Source organism: Antechinus flavipes, chromosome 5, assembly GCF_016432865.1.
Source record: "Antechinus flavipes isolate AdamAnt ecotype Samford, QLD, Australia chromosome 5, AdamAnt_v2, whole genome shotgun sequence".
NCBI classification, from domain to species: Eukaryota; Metazoa; Chordata; class Mammalia; order Dasyuromorphia; family Dasyuridae; genus Antechinus; species Antechinus flavipes.
Window position 1 is genome coordinate 126,157,568 of NC_067402.1, and position 24,459 is coordinate 126,182,026.

The window sequence follows — 24,459 nt, forward strand, 5'->3', positions numbered from 1 at the left end:
AGTCATCTGGTCCTGGGGATTTTTTGAGGGAGTTGATTAATAGCTTGTTCTATTTATTTTGTTAAAATGGGATATATAAGTAATTTATTTCCTCTTCTTTTAATCTGGGCAATCCATATTTTTGTAGATATTCCTCTATTTCACTTAGGTTGTCATAATTATGGCAAAAAGTTGGGTAAAGTAATTCCTAATTATTGCTTTAATTATCTCTTCATTGGTGGAAAGTTCTCCCTTTTCATTTTTGAGATTATTTGATTTTCTTTTTTTACTTTTTCTAATAAACTTAACTAAAGGTTTATCTATTTTGTTGGTTGTTTCATAAAACCAACTCTTAGTTTTATTTATTAATTCAATAGGGTTTTTTGTTTCAATTTTATTGATCTTTTCTTTTATTTTTAGAATTTCAGGTTTGGTATTTGATTGGATTTGTTTTTGTTTTTTTTTTAATTTGTTCTTTTGCTAGTTTTTTTTTTTTACTTGCAAGTTCAATTCATTGCTCTTATTTTTATCTATTTTATTCAAATAAGCATCTAGAGATATAAGTTTTCCCTCAATAATTGCTTTGGCTGCATCCCACAAATTTTGGTATGTTGTCTCATTATTATCATTTTCTTAGACAAAATTATTGATTGTGTTTATGTTTTGCTGTTTTTCCCACTCATTCTTTAGAATGAGATTATTTAGTTCCAATTACTTTTTCATCTTTTTCCTTTTATTGAATATAAATTTTATTGTATTGTGATCTGAAAAAAATGCATTTACTATTTCTGCCTGACTGTATTTGATTTTGAGGTCTGAATGTCCTAATATATGGTCAGTTTTTTTTTATAGGTTCCATGAACTGCTGAGAACAAAGTGTGCTATTTTGTATCTCCATTCAATTTTCTCCAAGGATCTATCATGCCTAATTTTTCTAGTATTCTTTTTACCTATTTAACTTTTTTCTTATTTATTTTGTGTTTTAATTTATTTAATTCTGAGGGAGCAAGTATCAGTTCCTTCACTAGTACAGTTTTGCTGTCTATTTCTTCTTGCAGCTCCCTTAACTTCTCCTTTAGGAATTTAAATACCTTACAACATGGTGCATATATCTTTAATATTGATATTGCTTCATTATCGATGGTAACCTTTAGCAAGATATAGTTTCCTTCCTTATGTCTTTTAATTACATCAATTTTTGCTTTTGCTTAATCTGAGATCTGGATGGCTACTCCTGCTTTTTTTTTTTTTTTTTTTTTTTTACTGCACCTGAAGCACAATAGATTCTGCTCCACCCTTTTACCTTAATTCTGTATGTATCATCCTGGTTTAAATGTGTTTCTTGTAAACAACATATTGCAGGATTCTGACATTTAATCCAGTCTGCTATCCACTTATGCTTTAAGGGAGTGTTCCCCTAATTACAATTATAGTTAAAACTACTAATTCTGTATTTCCTGCCATTTTATGAACCTCAAATTATATTTTCTCTTCCTTCTTCACCTTTCAGTCCTACCCAGTATTTTACTTATGAGCACTACTTGCCTCAAGCAGTCCTGACTCTTTAGAGACCCTCCCTTTCTTATATCTTTCCCCTACTATTGCTGTTTTCTCTTCTATTGAGCTTACTCCTTCCCTTTTCTTCTTTCCCCTCCCACTTTTCTATGAAATAAGAGAAGTTTCTTGGTGAAACCAAATATGTTTTTGAGACAAATTGGATGAGAGTTAAGATTCACACAATTTTCATCATCTTTCCTTCTTTCCCTCAATTATAATAGGTTTTCTTTGCCTCTTCCTGAGATATATTTTCCCTCATTTTACCCCCACCTTCCTCCTTTTTTCCTGGTACATTCCCCTTTCTACCTCTTGTTTCTTTTTTATATTATAATAGTAAAATCAGAATAAACATGCACTCTCTATGTATACCCATAATAGAAATACAGTTCTCAAGAGTTATTTTCTTTTTACTTTTATGCTTCTCTTGAATTCTATATTTGCAGGTCAATTTTTTTGTTCAACTCCAGTCTTTTCATCAGAAATAAATGGAATTCACCAGTTTTATTGAATGTCCATCTGCTTCCCTGAAAGAAGATGCTTAATTTAGCATGGTAATTTATTCTTGGCTGCATTCCAAGTTCCTTTGGCTTTTGGAATATCAGATTCTAGGCCCTTTGATCCTTTAAAGGGGAAGCTGCTAGATCCTGGCTAATCCTTTTTGTGGCTCCTTGGTGTTTGAATTGTTTCTTGCTGGCTGCTTATAATATTTTTTCTCTTGATTTAATAATCCCAAAATTTATCCATGATATTCCTTGGGGTTTTGATTTTGGTGTCTGAGGAGGTGTTTGATGAATTCTTTCAATGCTTATTTTACCTTCTGATTCTATGACATCTGGGTTGTTCTTTTTGATGATTTTCTGAAAAAAATGATGTCTGGGCTTCTTTTTTCATCTTAATTTTCAGGGAGCCTAGTAGATTGTCTCTCCTAGATCTATTTTCCAGGTCAGTTGTTTTCCCAATTAGTTATTTTACATATTTTCTATTTTCTTCTTTTTTTTCTTTTTCTTTTTCTTTTTCTTTTTTTTTTTTTTGGTTTTGCTTGACTGATTCTTATTGTGTAATTGAGTCATTCATTTTCATTTGTTCAGTTCTGAATTTTACTGAATTATTTTCTTCATTTTCTTTTTTCTTCTTTTTGTATTTTTCCAATTGAATTTTCAAGTGAGTTGTTTTGTTCTATGGATTTTTTCCATTTCATAAATCCTGTTTTTTAAGAAGTTATTTCCTTTTTCTATATCTCAAATTCTGTTTTTCTAGTAGTTCTTTTTCCATTTTATCATAAATCTATCTTTTCATGAGTTGTATGGCTTTTTCAAATCCTCTTGCAAAGTTTTCATTCCTTTCCACATTTTTCTTCTCTTTTTCAATTTCTTCTAGTAGAGCCTTGTGTGATGCAGACCAGATTATATCACTATTGGGGGCTTCATCTGGAGATGATCTGTTTTTAGTCTGCTCAGGGTTTGAAATCTCTGCTTCTCTTCCACCATAAAACTGTCTATTACAAGAGTTCTCCTTGTTTTTTGTTTTTTACTTTTTTTTTTTTTTTAAATCAAGGTCTGCTTTTAGGTCAGGGGACATTTTTCAAGCTTCCTCTACAAGTGGTAGCTTCCTCTATAAGCAGCTGTACTGAGGCAGTCCTGACTTCCAGGTGCTAGGTGAGCATGGCAAGGTCTGGTGAGATTTGTTTCAGAGTTTATTACTTACCTTTTGTGTTTGAGTTGGATGTTTTATAACTCTCTGCTGATCTACTGGTGTGCTACCAGGGCAAAGTAGTCAACACTGCTGCTGAAGATTCCTCCCCCTAAATTCTCTGTCATGTGAGTCTCCACCATCCATGGAATATCCACCACCCATAGAATTTGCACCACTCTGGGGCTCTGTGCTGTAAGCTCTGGAATCTGTGTTCAGCCTAGTTGTGCTTGGCCTGCCTCTCTCCATTTCTGATTAAAACAGGACTTTTCTGTCAACCTTCAAAATTATCTTCTGCTGGTAATTTGTTGAATTCCCAATATTTGTGGATTCTGATGTGGATTTGTGGATTAGCCAGAGCTAATTCAGAGGCTGGATATTCTAATTGGCCTGAGGGTTGTAAGAGAGGGTCAGAAAGAACCCATGTTGGCTCCACCCCCAGAAGTGCGTTTCTCCCTTTCATATTTCTTTCCCCAACTATTTCTGTTGTCCTTTCTATTAGCTTCTCCCTTTCTTTTCCCCTTTCCCTTCTCACTTCCCTATAAGATGAGACAAGGTTTTTTGTTTGTTTATTTGTTTTATTTTGTTTTGTTTTTTGTGTGTGAAATCAGATATGTCTAATGTTCTCTTTTTGAGCCAAGTCTGATGAAAGTAAGATTCAAACAATATTCATCCACTTCCCTTCTTTCCCTCAATTATAATCGATATTCTCTGCATTTTCATGAGATTTAGTTTCCCTCATTTTGCCTCAGTTTTCCTCTTTTCCCAGAACAATCTCCTTTCCACCCATAGTTTAGTTTTTATATTATAAAGAGATAAAATCAAATGATAAATAATAGCTGTGGTCTATAAGGTTCCCAATAACAGAAATATACATCTCAACAGTTTTTTTTTCTTTTTAACTTTTAATGCTTCTCCTGAATTCTGTATTTGGAGATTAACTTTTCTTTTCAGCTCTGGTCTTTTATTCAGAAATAGATGAAATTCACTTCTATCACTGAATATCCATCTTCTTCCCTGAATGAGAATGCTCAGTTTAGCTGAAGAGTTGACTACTGGCTGCAATCGAAATTCCTTTGCCTTCCAGAATATCAGATTTCAGGCCCTTCAATCTTTTAAGGTGGCAATTGCTAAGTCCTGGGCAGTCTTTATTGTGGCTGCTTGATATTTGAATTTTTTTTTCTGAGTGCTTGCAATATTTTTCCTTGATCCTTTAATTCTGAAATTTAGCTACAGTATTCTTTGTAGTTTTCATTTTGGGGTCTCTTTCAGGAGGTGATTTGTGACTTCTTTCAATGGCCATTTAACCTTCTGGTCCTAGGCCATCAGGGCAATTTTCCTTGATGATTTCCTCAAAGATGATTTCTAGGCTCTTTTTTCATCATGGTTTTCAGGAAATTCTTTAATCCTTAGATTGTGTCTTCTAGATTTGGTCAGTTTTTTTTTTTCAATGAGGTATTTTATATTTTATTATAGATTGGTTAGTTTTGTTTGACTGATTATTGATGTCTTTTTGAGTCATTATTTTTCATTTGTTCAGTTCTAATTTTTAGTAAATTATTTTTTTTAGTTACCTTTTTTAGGTTCTTTTTATTTGGCCAATTGAATTTTTAATTGAGTTGTTTTCTTTAATGGATTTTTCTTATTTTACAAATTCTGCTTTTTAAAAAGTCCATTTTCTTTTTTCCATTTTCCTAAATCTATAAAGAGTTATTTGCTTTTTCCATTTCACCAAGTCTATTTTAGGAGTTTTCTTCAGATAATTTCTATGTTTCCTTTTCCAAACTGTTTTGCAAAGTTCTCATTTCCTTTCCCCATTTTTCCTAACACTCTTTTAAGATTCTTTTTAAATTATTTCAAAAGATCCTCATAAGATATGGATCAATTTATATCTCTTTTTGGCAGTTCATCTGGTAATGACTGCCTTTTAGTAAAAAAAAAAAAAAAAAAAAAAAAAAAAAAGTGTTGAAATCCATTCTCTTTCTCCATAAAAACTATCTATGGTCAAGTTTCTTTTCTTCTTTTTTTGTGCATTTTTTAAAATATTGTGGTCTGCTTTTAGGGGAAAGGGGAAATTGTCCAAGTTTCTTCTACAGGCAGTAGTGGCTGAGCTGAGTCAATGCTGACCAACTTTTTTATGTTGGGTGGACATGGTCAAATCCCATGTTATTCTGGAGTTAAGGGGCTCATTATTTGCCTTTGCTATTTTTCTTGAATGTTTCAAAGCTAATCTGCTGATCTGCTGTCTAGCAACCAGACAGAATAGCCAATACTACTGTAGATTCTCCCCTGGTATGCAGGGTCTACTTAGCCCTGTGCCTTTGTGCTGTGCCTATGCTTGCCCTTCCCTCTGTGCCCGATTTAAATAGATCTTTTCTGAAGTTTTTCCAAAATAACTTTTGCTGGAAACTTCTTACACTCCAAATCTTTGTAGATTCTGTCACTCCAAAATAAGTTCAGAGGCTTGGTTTGGTACTGATCCGAGAGACATCAGGGAGAGCTCAGATAAAGTCCTTTCTCCTCTCTGTCATCTTGTTTTCATCCCTTGGTTCATTTTTCTTGTATAACACCCAGGCTCTATTTTCCTACATACAGCTTAGAAGTTCTTGAGTGATGATGAAAAGAGGATGCTTTTTTTTATCCTAACAACTTGGCTTTCAAAAACTTTAAAGCATAAATATTGCAATAAAAATATAACATGTACTGTTAGTATTTATGTGTCTTGCAGTCATTTAAAACAGATTGTTTCAGAAGTTTCAACAATGGGTTGTTAAAAAAAAATTAAAATGTTTAAAAACTCTTTCCTTCCCTTTCCAACATTTTCCCCATGTAATACAGAAATAATAAAATATAGAGAGTAACACTGAAATATAAATAATAAATATTGTGTGTTTTATGTAAGATGCTAGAAATTGAATGAAATTATTATCTTAGGTTTCTTAGGGTACACCATTTATTATCCCTCATTGAAATAATATTTAGTCTTTGCTTTTTAATACACATTTTGAAATGAAATCAGATCTCTCTAAGGAGTCAACATGTCACTCCAAAAGGAGCTTGTCTCTTCTCACCTCTATCTCCTTATCTTCCCATTCATAGATACTTTATTTTCTTTCTTTAAAAGATGTGAAGCTTCCATACAATTTGTGGTCTGGGATTAATTTTCTATTCATGCCCAAATATAAATTGGCCTCAGAATTTAGGAAATTTTCTTAAAGAAATATTTCCATATAATACAATGATGTCAAATTCAAAATAGCAACCACTAAAGTAAATGTAAGAATCTCTGCAGCCATACATTGACTCAGAGAAACAACAAATTCAATATTAACTGTATTTTATTGTATTTTTATTAATTTTGTTAAATCTTTCCTAATTTTAATCTGTTTGAGGCACCACTTAGAAGTGTTCTCAGTCTACAGCCAAGCTTGTGTAACAGTTCTATTAAACATAAAAATTGACATACTTGTTTTCTATTCTATCAAATAGAAAATTCAAACAATTCCCTTTGTACTTCAGACCTTTCCTGTAACTCAATTTGACTATATCATTTCAATCATCTATTTTTATTTTTTCTGTGTTATCCATGTAGCTATAGAAAGTTTTATAAAATAAACAAAATACTATATTTAAAAATAAATAAATGTTAGTAAATTATAGCTTTAAAAATCAGAGGAAAGAGCTTGAAAATCTCCTTCAATCATATCTGTGAAAGTGAACAACAACTTTTGTTCTCATTCAACCAGATTGGTACATTTTTCACTTAAGAAATGTCAAAATAATTGAGAGAACTGCTAACTTTTGGGGTAGATGATTATTTGGCAGCAGTGTATTCAGGCCCTAAACCCATGCAACCCCTCACAGAACAAATTCGTGTTAGAGTCCAAGACAACTTGTAGTCTTGATTGAATGTGACTCAAAGCTCTATCAAATATACTCTTTTGTTAATCATTTGAAATCAAATGGGGAAGAACTACTTTTTTTTGTAAAATGACTATTGTGAAGACACTGTTTTTCAGACAGACTTTTAAAACAAATTAAAATTACATGGCAAATTTTCATAGAGCAATAATACTTTAAAATACTGTGTTGTTCTGGAAAAATGTTCTGGAGATGAACATTTGGTGGGAAAGATCCTCCTAATTATCAAGCAACATGAAAAGGCTAAAATTATCTTTTCTAGCACATCACCAGCACACTGGTGCCTGGTGCCTAGTGCTTGGCTTCTCACCTTATGTTCATTTCTGGTTCCTGTGGTGCTCCTGTTGATTTCAATTATATTACACTGGAACTATTTGTTTTCATTTTTTCAACCCCTCCCAGAAATTACTATTTGGAGGCCAATTTCCATTGTTGGGTTCTAGTTTTTCAATTTTTTTTCTATTGTCTCAAAAGTTTGATTGTGCTTCCTAACTTAGTCAAGATTTATAAAATTATAGTATATATACGCAGAGGAATAAAACCTTTTCATTTTAAAAATCACTTTAAAATTTTTTTTCTATAAAGATGCACTGAGGGTATAAGGCAGCAAGCATTTATTAAGTATTGTGAGACAACAAACATTTATTTAGTGTCAGGCATTGTGCTAACTAAGGAAAGAATGAGTTTCCTTGCTAAGGCACTTAGAATTTATTGTAATTGGAAGAAGACAGTTTATAAATAGAAGCTGAAAAGGGAAGAGAATATCTTCTTTGGAGATGGGTAGAAAATCTGAGGAAGTGAAAAACATAGCTAAGAGGAATAAAATATGATTATGAGTCACTCTTCAAGATGAAGATCACACATATAGCTTATTAATAGGTAAAGAAGATCAGCATAATTCACCAATGTTCCAGTGTATGATTAATATTTAAAAAAATAATTTTTAAAAGTAATCCCTTTTAAGATAATGCTGAAAAGATATAAATAATTAAATTAAAAGGGTTAAAAAATAGTCTGGTATAAAAAGAGAATCTTCTTAGGAGTTAAGAAGGTCTGTGTTCAAGTCTTTGACATGTATTGGCTGACCTACACTGGGCAACTCATTTATCCTCTTAGTGCCCAAGACACTTTTCTAAATTTACCAATTTTAGCTCACTTAGAATGCAGTTTGGTTGAGAGGGAAAAAATTCCTTAGTCAGAGTTCCCTACTTGGATGAAATGTAGCTCTATTAGAAACAAAAAATAATAACATAAAATAACACATAATGATGAATGGCAGTTAGATTTACTAGTGATGTCAGAAAAAAAGATGAACTGAATAGACACTGAAAATAAATTAGAGTTTCTAATATCTCAGAGAGTCTCAGAGATAGAAGAAATTGAGAAGCCATTTATTTCAAATAAAGTTTATTTATTTTTGCATTTAAAAAATTAAACACATACAATAATGTTAAACATATTTCTACATTAAAAATGTTGTGAGAGAAAATCACAACAAAAGGGAAAAACTAAAAGAAAACCAAAACAAATCAATTGGTAGATATTGATATGCATTCAGAGTCCATGATTCTTTTTCTAAATATAGATAGTATTTTCTTATTTTAATAGTGCATTGGTATAGCATTCAAAGTTTTTTTCTTTTTTTTTTTACTAAGCTTTTTTTGTTTTCAAATACATTCATAGATGTCTTAACATTCTACTCTTGCCAATTTTTTTTTCTCTTCACTTCTTCCCATCCTCTCCCCCAGAGGGCAAGCAATCTAATATGTTACACTTGTCCAATTCTTCTGTACATATTTTGTGATTTATCATGGTGAACAAGAAAAATCATATCAAAAAGGAACAAAAAGAGAAATAACACAAAAGACAAGCAAACAACAACAAAAAGTCTAACTACTATGTTGTGATCCTCGATCAGTTCCCACATTCCTCTGAGTGCAGATGGTTCTCTTCATCATAAGACCATTGGAATTGGCCTGAATTACCTTGCTGTTTTAAAAGAGCCACATCTGTCAGATGTGATCATTGTATAATCTTGCTGTTTCTATGTACAATGTTCTTCTTGTTCTACTCACTTAACTTAGCATTAATTCTTATACATTATTAAAAGGCCACTCTGAAATCATTCTGCTGATTGTTTCTTATAAAACAATAATATTATATAAAACTCATATACCATAAATTATTCAACCATTTTCCAACTGATGAGCATCCACTCAATTTCCATTTTCGTGCTACTACAAAAGGGCTGCTACAAAAAATTATTTCACACATTGGTCCTTTTTGCCTTTTTAATGATCTCTGCAGAATATAGGGCCAGTAGAGACATTGCTTTAGGAAAGTATACAGTTTGATAGTCCCTTGGACATAATTCCAAATTATTCGCCAGAATGATTGGAATAGTACACAATTCCACCAACAATGCATTAGTGTCTCAGTTTTCCCACATCCCCTCCAATATTTATCATTATCTTTTCCTGTCTTAGCCAATTTGAGAGGTGTGTGATGGTACCTCAGAGTTTTCTTAATTTGCCTTCCTCTGATCAAGAGTGATTTAAAGTACCCTTTCATATGACAAGAAATGGTTTTAATTTCTTCATCTGAAAATTGTTCATATACTTTGACAACTTATCAACTTGAGAATGGCTTCAATTCATGCAAATTTGAATCAATTTTTTATATATTTTAGTACTAAGACCTATTGTAATGGGCTGAGGCTCAAGTTGATGCACTGAGGTCCCAAACATATGAGACTAAATAGTAATTGGACTATACTCTATTAATATATATGCTTGGGGAAAGAATGGCCCCCTCCCACTCTTTGTGCAAGTCCTGATGTGTTGGATATGAAATGACTTTTTTGATGGGTGGAGGCAGGGGAGTGGAAAGGGAAGCGGAAGGAGAAATTGCTGGCTGGCATCTTCACAGAGCTGCTCCCATTGCTATCGTGACGGCCCTTCAACTCCTACCCCCCTCTGCTAGCTGGCTTTCTGTCGCAGCTGCCCATATTGTTATCGCAATCCTTCTTGCCCATATTGCTATCGTAATCTTTTTTTCACCTCTTCACTTCAATAAAGATTGAAAATTTTCCCTTAACCTGAATTCCTGACTTCGGCTGATTGTAAATACATGGTCATCACAACCTATAGAAGAATTCTTGAATGTAAATTTTATGCCCAATTTACTACTTTCCTTCTAATCCTGTTTGCATTGGTTTTGTTGTTAAAATATTTGTAACAATATAATCAAAACTATCCATTTTCCATTTCATAATGTACTCTAGTTCTTCTTTGATCACAAATTCCTACCTTATCCACAGATTAAAAAGATAGCTATACTTTGTTGTTCTACTTTGCTTATTATATCACTCTATATGTATAAATCATAAACCCATTTTGACCTTATCTTGGTATAGGTTATTAAATGTGGTCAATGTGTAGTTTTTGCCTTTCTAATTTCCAATTTTCCCAACAATTTTTTGTAAAATAGTGAGTTTTTATTGCAGAAGCAGGGGACTTTGGGTTTTATCAAGCATTATAATACTATACACATTGAGTATTGTGTTTTCGGAACCTAACTTATTCCACTGATCAATTACAATATTTCTGAGCCAGTCCCAAATAATTTTGATTTATAAGATAGTTTTAGGTCTACTATAGCTAAGTTATCTTTATTTGCGGCTTTTATTAATTCCCTTTAAATCTTGATAGTTTTTTTCCAGATAATCTTTGTTATTAATTTTTCAAGGTCTATAAAATAATTTCTTGGAGGTTTGATTGGTTTGACACTAAATATTTAGATAGTCAGTATTGTCATTTTTTTTATATTCACTTGGCTTACCCTTGACCACTTCATATTTTTCCAATTGATTAAATCTGATTTTACTTTTGTGGAAAATGCTTTGTAATTGTGTTCATATAGTTCATGACTTTTCATTGGAAGATAGACTCACAAATATTTTATAGTATCTATAGGTATTATAAATGAAATTCCTCTTTGTATCACTTACTACTGAACTGTGATGATAACACACAAAAAATGCTGATGATTTATGTGAATTTATTTTATGTCCTACAATCCTGCTAAAGTTGTGAATTGTTTCATTAAATTTTTAGTTGGTTTTCGAGGATTCTCTAAGGATTCCATCATATCATCTTTAAAGAATGATAATGTAATTTTCTCATTCCCTACTCTAATTCTTTTTTTTTCCTTCTCTTATTGCTAAAGCTAACATTTTTAATACAATGTTGAATAGGAATGGTGATAGTGGGCAAGCTTGTTTGATCCCTGTTATTAGGAATGATTTTAGTTAATGCCCATTTAGAATGATATTTGCTGATGGCTTTAAATAGATGCTATTGATCATTTTAAGGAAAAGTTCATTTGTTTTGTATTCTTTAGTGTTTTTAATAGTAATGGGTATTGGATTTACCAAATGTCTTTTATGCATTTGTTGAGATAATCATATTTTGTTTATTGATATAGTCAATTATGCTAATGGTATTTCTAATATTAAATCATTCCTGCATCTTGGTATAAATCCTACTTAGTCATTGAGTATTATCCTGGAGATATTTTGCTGTAATTTTTTGTTAATATTTTATTTAAAATTTCTGCATCAATATCCATTAGGGAAATTGGTCTTTAGTTTTCTTTCATGGTTATCAGCACTATAGCTCTGTCACAAAAGGAATTTGGTAGGGCTCTTTCTTTCCCTATATTTCCAAATAGTTTGCATAGATTTGTAATAAATTCTTCTTTAAATAATGGCTAGAATTAACATATAAATGCATCTGGACTTGGGAATTTTTCTTAGGGACCTAATTAATAGCTTCTTCAATTTCTTTTTTTTTTTTCTAAAATGATACTTTTATATAATTTATTTCCTACTCTTTGAACTTGGACAAACTATATTTCTGTAAGTATTCATCCATTTCATTTAGGAGTTATTTTGCTCAATTTTGTGCCAATAAATCTGATAATCTATCTATTGCTCTAATTTCCTTTTCATTAGTGAAAAGTTATACTTTTCATTTTTGATACTAATAATTTGATTTTCTTCTTTTCTTTTTCTAATGAAATTAAATAAAGGTTTATCCATTTTGTTATTTTTTTTCTTAAAGCCAACTCTTAATTTTGTTTCTTAGTTCAATATTTTTCTTGCTTTCAATTTTTTAATCTTTCTTTTCTTTTCAGAATTTCAATTTAATATTTAATTAGGGTTTTTAATTTGTTCTTTTTCTAGCTGTTTTTTTAAGTTACTTGTCCTGGTCATTGATCTTCTCTTTCTCTATTTTATGCAAGCAAGCATCTAGATACATAAAATCTAACCTCAAGAAGTGCTTTGGCTGCATCCCATAAAATTTTGTATGTTGTCTCATAATTGTCATTCTGTTAGATGAAGTTATTGATTGTATTTATGATTTGTTGTTTTACCCACTCATTGTTTAGGATTACATTATTTACTTTCCAATTAATTTTTGGTCTATTTTCCCTGGTGCTTTGTTACATGCAATTTTTATTTCTTCATAATCTGAAAAAAGGTGCATTTACTATTTTTGCCTTTCCATATTTGATTTTGAAGATTTTCATACCCTCATACATCATCAATTTTTGTGTCAGTTTCATGTACTGCTGTGATAAAGGTATATTACTTTCTGTTTCCATTCAATTTTCTGCAAAGGTCTATGATACTTAACTTTTCTAAAGTTTTATTTACCTCCTTAACTCCTTTCTTGTTTATTTTATGGTTCTGAGAGAGGAAAGTTGACATTACCCAGTAGTATAGTTTTGCTGTCTATTTCTTCTTACAAGTCTCTTAACTTCTTCTGTAGGAATTTGGATGCTATACAATTTGGTGCATATGTGTTTTATTGATACTATTTCATTATCTAAAATGTACATCAATACAAATTTAGTTTCCTCACTTATCTCTTTTAATTAGAACTATTGGTGCTTTTGCTTAATCTGCGATTAGGATTGTAACCCCTGAATTTTTTTTTTTAATTCACCTGAGGCACAATAAATTCTTCTCCAGTCTTTTAGCTTTACTCTATATATATCACTCTGCTTTAATTGTGTGTATTGTAAACAACATATTTCAGCACTCTGGGTTTTAATCCAATCTGCTATCAGCTTCTGTTTTATGGGCAAATTCATCTTATTCTCATTCATAGTTAAAATTATTTACTCTGTATTTCTTGCCATCATATTTTCCCAAGTTATATTTTTATCTTCACTTTTCCTCTTTCCCTCCTTTCCAATGTTTTTCTTCCGACCAACACATCCCACAAACAGCCCTCCCTTTTACAAGCTCTTCCCTTTCTTATATCTTTCCCCATCTTTTTCTGTTCTCCCTTCTATTATCCTCTCCTTTCCTTTCTCCTTTCCACTCCTACTTCGCTATAGGGAGAGACAAGTTTCTGACCAAAATAAGTCTGATATTCTCTCTTTGAGCCAAATTAAATGGAAGTAGCATCCACACAATGGCTAGCCTTCTCTCTTTTTTTATTCAATTGTAATAGCTTCTTTTGCATCTTCATGAGATATATTTTCCCCTATTTTACCTCCCCTTTACTTTTCTTCCAGTACAATCCCCCTTCCACTTCTAGTTTCTTTTTTAATCATTATAATAAACAAACTATACTTATACCCTCTAGCATACACATATCAGAGCTATAGTTTGCAAGAATTAAATATATTATCTACCCATATAGGGATGTGACTTTTTAAACTTTTAAAATAAACTAATTTTTTTCTTTTCATTTTTTATGCTTCTATTGAGTTCTGTATTGGAAAATCAAAATTTTGTTCTGCTCTGTATTTTTTATCAAAAACAAATGAGAGGGGGAGGAGCCAAAATGGTGAAGAGGACATGTGCTTCATTTTGAGCTCCTTTACTACCCTCAATCTATTTACAAAATTCAGCCTCTAGAATAGTGCTGGATTGTCAGAACCCACAATACTGGGAGTAAAACACATTACCAACAAAAGGTAATCTCAAAAATCTCCAGAAAAGGCCTGTTCAGACCTGGGCATGGGAGGAGGCCATGCTCAGGCACAGGGAGGCAAGCAGGCAGAACACAGAGAACAGTTCACACTGAACAGACTGGAAACTAGGTGTGACCTCCAAATCTTCATTGACGACTCTACCACAGTGCCAGCTACTCTGCCCCAGCAGCAAGACAGTAGATCAGCAGAGAAGTTAAAAAACTTCCAACATAAACACAGAGGGTAAAGAGTGTACTCCAAAGAGCAGGAATCTCATGGGACCTGGCAACACCCAACCAACACTGAAAGTGACTCAGCCTGATTTCAGCACAGCCACTGATCCCAGTGAAGCTGCTACCTTTCTGCAGCTACTTTGCTGCTTCCTGTTGTCTGTTGAGGAAGCTTAAAAGCATTACCCCAAAAGCAGACCACAGTCTATTTTTTTAATGGGTAAAATTAAGATAAAGTGAATTCTAACTATAGATAGCTTGTGTAATGAAAGAAAGCAGATTTCAAATCCTGAGGAGACTAAAAATGGGTTGTCTCTAGATGAAACCCCATAGAATAAATTAAAAAGTGATCTTAAAAGAGAGCTAAAAGAAGAATGGAGAGTGGAAAAGAAAATTTTGCATGAGGGTCTAGATAAGGCACATAACTCATTAAAAGATAGAATTAAAAAAAAAAACAGCAACTCCCTGAAAAACAGAATTTGTGAATTGGATAAGGAAAACAACTCCTGAGAAAACAGAATTTGTGACTTGGTAAAAGAAAATAATTCCTTTTTTTAAAATAATTTTTTATTTTGAAATAACTTTTTATTGACAGATCCCATGCCAGGGTAATTTTTTTTTTTTACAACATTATCCCTTGCACTCACTTCTGTTTCAATTTTTCCCCTCCATCCCTCCACCCCCTCTCCCAGATGGCAAGCAGTCCTATACATGTTAAATAGGTTACAGTTACAGTATATCCTAGATACAATATATGTGTGCAGAAACAAACAGTTCTCTTGTTGCACAGGGAGAATTGGATTCAGAAGGTATAAATAACCCGGGAAGAAAAACAAAAATGCAAGTAGTTTATATTCATTTCCCAGTGTTCTTTCTTTGGGTGTGGCTGCTTCTGTCCATCCTTGATCAAATGAAACTGAATTTGATCCCTTTATTGAAGAGATCCACTTCCATCAAAATACATCCTCATACAGTATCACTGTTGAGGTATATAATGATCTCCTGGTTTTGCTCATTTCACTTAGCAGCAGTTCATGTAAATCTCACCAGTTCTCTCTGTATTCGTCCTGCTGGTCATTTCTTACAGAAAAATAATATTCCATAACATTCATATTCCACAATTTACTCAACCATTCTCAAATTGATGGGCATCCATTCATTTTCCAGCTTCTAGACACTACAAACAGGGCTGCCACAAACATTTTGGCACATACAGGTCCCTTTCCCTTCTTTAGTATCTCTTTGGGGTATAAGCCCAATAGAAACACTGCTGGATCGAAGGTATGCAAAGTTTGATAACTTTTTGAGCATAGTTCCAAATTGCTCTCCAAAATGGCTGGCTGTGTTCACAATTCCACCAACAATGTATCAGTGTACCTTTTTTCCCACATCCCCTCCAGCATTCCATATTATCTTTCCCTGTCATTCTAACCAATCTGACAGGTATGTAGTGTTATCTCAGAGTTGTTTTAATTTGCATTTCTCTGATTAACAGTGATTTGGAGCATATTTTCTTATGACTATAAATAGTTTTAATTTCTCCATCTGAGAATTATCTGTTCATATTCTTTGACCATTTATCAATTGGAGAATGGCTTGATAAGAAAATAATTCCACACAAAAAAAATTGCAAAATGGAACAAAATTTCATAGAACAAAACAACTAATTTAAAAACTCAATTGGACAACTACAAAAAGAAATAAGAAAGTAAATGAAGAAAATAATTCATTAAAATCAGAACTGAACAAATAGAAATTAATGACTCAATGAGGCATCAATAATTGGTTAAGCAAAACCAAAAAATAACAAAAAGAAAAGAAAAAAATAGAAAAAAAAGTTAAATACCTACATGTGAAAACAACAGACCTGGATAGTAGATCTAGGAGAGATAATCTAAGGATTTTTGGATTCTCAGAAAATCGTGATAAAAAAAAAAGAGTATCAGTACTATTTTGCAGGAAATCATCAAAGAGAACTGTTCAGATGTCATAGAATCAGAAGGTAAAAAAGCCATTGAAAGAATTCATCAATCACCTCCTGAAAAAGATCCCAAAATTAAAACTCCAAGGAATATTGTGGCTAAATTCCAGAACTATCAGACAAAGGAAAAATACTACAAGCAGCCGGGGGGGAAAAAATCAAATAACAAGTTGCCGCAATAAGGATTACTCAGGATCTAAGCGTGTCCACATTAAAGGATAAAAGGGTCTGGATTCTAATATTCTGAAAGGCAAATGAACATTGTGTGAATCTTGCTCTTATCAGATTTGGCTCATAGAGAAAATATTAGTTATGGTTGACTTACAGAGAAACTTCTCCCACCTCATGGAAAAGTGAGAGGGGAAAAGCCAAAAGGGAAGGAGTAGGCTAAATAGAAGGAAATACAGAAATAGTAGGGGTAAGATTTAAGAAAAGAAGAGGGACTCTAAGAAGGATGGAGGGATTCTAAAGAGGGAGGGCAGCATGAGGCAAGTGGTGCTCATTAGTTTAATACTGGGGAGTGGTGTAAGGGGGAAAGAAAAGATAAAAGCATAATCTGGGGATAATAAGATGGCAGGAAATACAGAATACTGAATTAGTAGTTTTAACCATAAATGTGAATGGGGTGAACTCTCCCATAAAGTGGAGGTGGGTAGCAGACTGGATTAAAAGTAAGAATCCTAAAAAATGTTGTTTACAAAAAACAAACAAAAAAATATTTAAAGCAGAGCAATACATACAGAGTAAAGGTAAAAGGCTGAAGCAGAATATATTATGTGACAGTTGAAATAAAAAAAAAAAAAGCAGGGATAGCCTTCCTGATCTCAGATCAAGAGAAAGCAAAAATTGCTTTAAAATTAAAATTTTAAAATTAATTAAAAGAGATAAGGAGGGCACTATATCTTGCTAAAGGGCAGCATAAATAATAAAGCAATATCAATACTAAATGTATACGTACCAAGTGATATAGTACCTAAATTCTTAAAGGAGAAGTTAAGAGAGCTGCCAAAAGAAATAGACAGCAAAACTATAATAGTGAGAGATCTCAAACTTGCTGTCTCAGAACTAAATAAATCAAACCACAAAATGAATAAGAAAGAAGTTTAAAAAGTAAATAGAGTACTAGAAATGTTAGATATTATAGATCTATCACTCTGTAGATGACATGATGGTATACTTAAAGAACCCAAAAGATTCTACTAAAAAAAAACTATTAGGAATAATCCACAACTTTAGCAAAGTTGCAAGATACAAAATAAATCCATATAAATCATCAGCATTTTTTACATCACTAACAAAATTCAACAACAAGATTTACAAAGAGAAATTCCATTGAAAATAACTGTCCATATTATAAAATATTTGGGAATTTATCTGCCAAGGCAAAGTCAGGAACTACTTGAGCAAAACTACAAAAGACTTTGCACACAAATAAAATTAGATTTAAACAATTGGGAAAAAAATATTAAGTTCTCTTGGATAGGTCAAGCAAATATAATAAAGATGACAATACCACTTAAATTAATCAATTTATTTAGTGGTATACCAATCAGACTCCCAAGAAACTATTTTAATGACCTAGAAAAAAATAACAACAAAATTCATCTGGAAGAACAAAAGGTCAAGAATTTCAAGGGAACTAATGAAAAAAACAAAATCAAATGAAGGTGACTTAGCTGTACCTGATCTAAAACTATATTATAAAGTAGTGGTCACCAAAATCATTTGCTATTGGCTAAGAAATAGACTAGTTGATCAGTCAAATAAGTAAGGCTTACAGGACAAAATCATCAATAACTATAGCAATCCACTGTTTGACAAACCCAATGAGCCCAACTTTTGGAATAAGAATTCACTGTTTGACAAAAACTGCTGGGAAAATTGGAAATTAGTATGGAAGAAACTAGGCATTGACCCACACTTAACACCATACTCCAAAATAAGGTCAAAATGGGTTCATGATCTAGGCACAAAGAATGAAATTATAAATAAATTAAAAGAACTTTGGATACTTTACCTCTCAGACCTTTGGAGGAGGAAGGAATTTGTGACCAAAGAACTAGAGATCATTATTTATCACAAAATAGAAAATTTTGATTATATCAAATTAAAAGGTTTTTACACAAACAAAACTAATGCAGACAAGATTAGAAGAGAAGCAATAAACTGGGAAACCATTTTTTACAGTCAAAGGTTCTCATAAAGGCCTCATTTCCTAAATATATAGAGAATTGAATCAATTTATAAGAAATCAAGCCATTCTGAAATTGATAGATGGTCAAAGAATATGAACAGACAATTTTTGGATGAAGAAATTCAAATTATTTCTAGTCATATGAAAAGGTGCTCCAATTACTTTTGATAAGGGAAATGCAAATTAAGACAATTCTGAGGTACCACTACACACATCTTAGATTGGCTAGATGACAGGAAAAAGATAATGATGAATATTGGAGGGGATGTGGGAAAATTGGGACACCGATACATTGTTGGTGGAATTGTGAATGAATCCAAAAATTCTGGCAAGCAGTTTGGAACTATGCTCAAAAAGTTATCAAATTGTGCATAACTTTTGGTCCAGTAGTGTTCCCTCTGGGCTTATATCCCAAAGAGATTTTTTAAAATAGGTTTTTATTAATAAAACCCATGCCAGGGTAATTTTTACAATATTATCCCTTGCATTCACTTCTATTCCAATTTTTCTGCTCCCTCCCTCCACCTCCTCTCCCAGATGGCAACCCTCCCTATACATGTTAAATAGATTACAGTATAGAACTGAACAGTTTCCGAAGAGATCTTAAAGAAGGGAAAGGGATCCATATGTGCAAAAATGTTTCTAGTAGCCCCTTTTATAGTGTCTAGAAACTGGACATTGAATGGATGCCCATCAATTGGAGAATGGTTGAATAAATTGTGGTGTATGAATATTATGGAATTGTATTGTTCTGTAAGAAATGACCAGCAGGGTGATTTCAGAGAGGCCTGGAAGAGTTATATGAACTGATGCTACATGAAATGAGTAGAACCAGGATATCATTCATTATACACTTCAACAACAATAGTATATGATGATCAATTCTGATGCACATGGCTCTCTTCAACAATGAGATGATCAAAATCAGTTCCAATTGTCCAGTAATGAAGAGAACTAGCTACACCCAATGAATGAACTATGGGAAATGAGTGTGGACCATAACATAAAATTTCCACTCTTTTTGTTATTGTCTGTTTGCATTCTTATTTTCCTTCTCAGATTATTTTTGCCTTCTTTCTAAATCCGATTTTTCTTGTGCAGCAAGATAATTGTATAAGCATGTATATAGAAAGTTTTGTAAGGGTCAATGCTAAAAAAATACCCATGCATATGTTTTGTAAATAAAAAATTATATTAAAAAAAGAAAGAGGAGCAAGGTAACAATATCATATTTTATGACATTGAATCATTACAAACATATCATTTCCTAAAATAGAATTATTGCATATTAAAATAGTTAGATTTCTGAAGGGAAGTGGAAAGGGAAAGAGACTCTTGCATGAAGAAGGTAGAAAAAATAATAGTATGCTTTATTACTTCACTATCAAAATATAATAAGCCAAATAAATTATTTAAAGAAGTAATATTTAAGTTGTATCTGATTCATTTAATTTATTAAATTTATAATAACATTACAAAAAAAGTATTACACACTTTTCTTAGTTATGGAATTGTTACATAAAGCAACAATAGTTTGGATAATAAAGAAGGAAATTAATCTAGATATAATATATGACTACATCATTGGGGGCATAGTGTTAATGAACATAAACAAAACATTAAGAAATTCAACATGGAAAATTTTAGTAACGGTTTTTATGATCATTAAAATATCTCAGGTTAACAGAAGTGCAAAGGCCATAGAACTAATGCCAACAGAAAAATAAAAATTAAACATATTTAAAATTTAGAAACAAGGACATGTGGGATTAAAGAAAAGTTAAAAGACAAATTAATACATTTTACATTGTAACATGAAGATTGAGCCAAAATACCATATTTGAAGAAACTATACAAATAAATTCATAAACATATTTAAAACAGAAAGCAAAATACATAATATGTACTATCAGACTTATACCCTAATTCAATTCAACCTCAAAACCTGACTTCAAATATTAGATTCCACAATTCAAGTGTCAGTCACTAACGAGAGGCAGAGAATAAGCAAATAGATTTTCAAAAATATTTTATAACATTCATACTAAGTATACTTAAAAAGTTAAAAAAAAATACTGCCCAGAATGTTATATGATGAAAAAGAAGGAAAAATAAATTTAAATCCTAAATATTTTATCATACAAAGGAAGAATATTCTTTAATAAGAAAAAAAAGTCTTTAATGCACCATAATTATTTGCACAGCTTTCTTTAGGAAACAAACAAATCCAGATCTTAGAATGACTTTTAACAAACAAAATAAATGCAAAGCAGAATTTACTAGGATATTTAAAATTACTGTAAAATAAGGAATGTTAAGTCATAGTCTTTTACATTGTTTAAGAAACAATAGATTAGAAAGCTATTTACATATCACATTATAGCTAAGAAATGAGAGGTAAAACCAACAAAATACAAAAGTCCTGGAATAGATGATAAAAGTACAGACATGGTTGAGAAATAATTTCACAGAAAAGAGAATTAAGATGTAATTTGGAGCATCAAAATGTATCTAAAAGGTAAGAGGCAGAAGGGTAAATGATGCTGATTTTTATCTTTTTATCTAAACATCACCAAAATTTCCCTGTTATTTATCTCTCTCTTTCTCATATACACCTCTGGCATATGACAAATAAGTAAATAAACATAACTAAAATCAATAAAATTGAGGAATAAATAAAAACTGTGCCATGTATCACACTAGTAGACTTCTGATCTTTGCCAAGGAGAGCATTGCTGCATCTTTTCATATTCCTTCTTTGGAAGTGCTTTTACAAATTTATTATGCTTCTACAAATTTTTAAATGATTTGAAAAGTTTTCTTGGTGCATATTTGAAAATTGTTGCCATTGAGGCAAGGAAACTGTTTTATATTGTAAATGAGAGGGTCTAATGGAATAGTTGATGGAAAAGACATCCCAGAAATAGGAAGACAAGTTCAGGTGCTACTTCTGACATATACTTTCCATATGATCCTGGTCTATTTAACCTCTCAGTTCTCTGAGCAACACTCTACTGTTATAAATAATAGATTCAGGACTGCCCTGACTTGGTAAAAATTTCCTCACAATGAGCTCCCCATATCAATATAATTATTTACAGCCTTGCCAATATTAAAATTTTATATGTCAAATAACTTATTTGATAAAGTACATAAAATAAAATTTTGCAAATCTAACAAAAGGAAGTAAATAGAAATGCATTCACAGTAGAATTTCATGTCATTCTAATGAAACTGGACACACACAATAGAAAAATGACATAAATAAAGTTAGTCAATAAATAAACAATTATTAAACACTTACAAAGTACCAGGCTTTATTCTATGTGCTGGTTACAAGAAAAACAGTGTATCTGACCTCAAGGAGCCACTTTCTAAATTTATTATATATACATACACATAACATAACATAAACAAAAAGTATTCAATATTAACAATGATAGATATAAATCTCAGTATATAAACTTTGTATAACATATAATTAAAGACGAAGTCTTAAAACAAATAAAAATAAAATTATAATTGAGATACTCTATCAAAGGTGTTTTACAAACTATAAATTTGCAAATGGTAATTATTGTTTCTGTTACATTTTAAACTTAATGGCTATACTTAATACAATCTCAAGAGAAAATTTTTAATTTTTGACCACATGTTCAAACTCAAAACAAGAATAGAGCAAGAGGCCATAAAATTAGATAGTCAAAAATATAGTATTCACAAAAGAGCAAAAAGGAGGCATTTTTTTTTTAATTTCAAGGATACTTGATAGAAATAAATCCATTAAATGGACAAATAAACCAAAAAGGAAAACAACACACAATGATGTATTTTGAAGAAACCATTAAGGTTGGTACATATTACTTATTCTGATTAGGATATAATGGAGGCATGAAAAGCAAATATCCAAATTTAAAAATTAGAAGATAAACAGGAGGGTGAAAAAACAACAAATGAATGTAAATAGTGAAAATTATGAGAAACTCTTATACCTTAGGAATACAATGACAAAACTAAAAATGAACAGTTATTAAAGGGATGCCAACAAAATGAACAACAAATTAACACAAGAGAAAATAAATCATATTGCCTACACAGTCTGAGAAAGAAAAATTGAGTAAACATAATTAAATTCCACTAAGGTAGAACACATTCTCTGCTGCCCTCTCCCCTCCAAAATCCATGCATGGAGAAATATTAAGGATTAATTTATTTGCAAATCAATTAGTTAAATATTGGGAATCTTGACATAAAATAATATTCTAGCCATGCATAGAAGATGGCTCTTTAATTACTGAAATTCCTTCATATTTCTGTCATAGCCATAATAAAAGTATCATTATAGAAATATCATTTATATTTCATAAGTTGATCTCCTAATTCTTAATTTATATGAATATATTATACATAATGTTTATATTAGTAAAATGAGATAAATGCAGAAATATAAAGTTCATATGTTGATATTCATATTTTATTTGGAATAATTGTTATACATTGTATATCTCTTTTTAACTATTGTTTACTATTATTTCTTTTTTTAGTGCTATAAAATGCAAATGATTTAGTAGTTTACTTGATGGTATGCTAACAAATATTTAATATACATATGTTGGGGTTGAGGAGGATGTACACATTACACAATTTTAAATTAAATGGGCACAAAAAACACAATTCTTAAGTCTAGATATTCAACAAAACAATAAATCAAGCCATGATTTCTGAGTTTTCTTTATGTGGATGTCTGAAGTCAGAGCTGATTCCTGCACATACTTGTTTTTACTTTACACGTTGCATTGCATTTCTATGCTTTATCAATTGTTTGTAAATGATTGTTGTTTTGAGATAAAAACTAGAGTACACACATTGTTAAGTCCTACCAAACAAACCAAAACAAAACAAAACAAAAGAACAACAAAAGGGGGGGGGGGGCTGTGATTAATAATGACCCATATACATATCTATTGTCCAAAAACCAAACCAAGTTATGAGCATTTTATATTCATGGAAAATTTTAGAATAATTACTCATGAATTTGGAGTCTTGCTATTCTTTTGTGGGATTATTAATGAATGACCTTCTATTCTTATTTTCCATTTTTGTTATATCCTCAAATTTCTCACCAAATAATTTTAGATTTTAATTTACTTTGCATTAATTTTAATTTTCTGTTTCTTGTTGTTGTTGTTGTTGTTGTTGAGGAAATTGGAGTTAAGTGAATTGTTCAGGGTCACATAGCTAGGAAATGTTATGTTTCTGAAGCTGGATTTGAATTCAGCTCTTTCTGACTTCAGAACTGGTACTCTATCCACTGCACCACCTAGCTGTCTTCTTCTGTTTCTAATTTAGAAATTTGAGCTCTCTCTCTCTTTTTGTAGGAATTTAATCTGCTGATTTAAAAAAAACATATTTTAATGTTGTCTTTTTAAAGGAAGAATTCTGAATTTCAGTAACTTTCATTACACTTGTATTTTCCATTTTTTACCATATATTTTCATTGTCTAATTGATAATATCTCTTATTTGGTTTTCCCTTTAGTAAAATTATTTATCTTCAATTGTTAAATATGGCATTTCAACTTAAAGGACTTGAGCTTTATTACACTGAGAGATAAATTTTTTGTTTTCATTCTATAAATTTTTGTGAGTAGTATTAATATTTTCTTCCTTATGGTAAATTAATATTATTTGTACAATATATTCCTTATTCTAAGAATGATTTAATATGGCTTAAGTAAAGGTAAAGTAAATTATCTAACATATCATAGATGAGCACCTCACCTTGGATTTTAATCCAGGGATTCTAGTCCACAACTTTATACTGACCACCTATTGGGGCCAATATCAATTCTAAGTATATTGATATACATTAATAATACTTAGAAAATGTCAGAATGGAGGACAGAGCCAATATGGTGG

General features: G+C 31.4%; 1 pseudogene; it reads left to right on the forward strand.

The window, feature by feature from the left end:
- The window catches only part of LOC127538622 (leucine-rich repeat-containing protein 14-like), a 95,154-nt pseudogene extending 80,771 nt beyond the window's left edge, over positions 1–14,383 (forward strand).
- Positions 14,384–24,459: the final 10,076 nt, after the last annotated feature.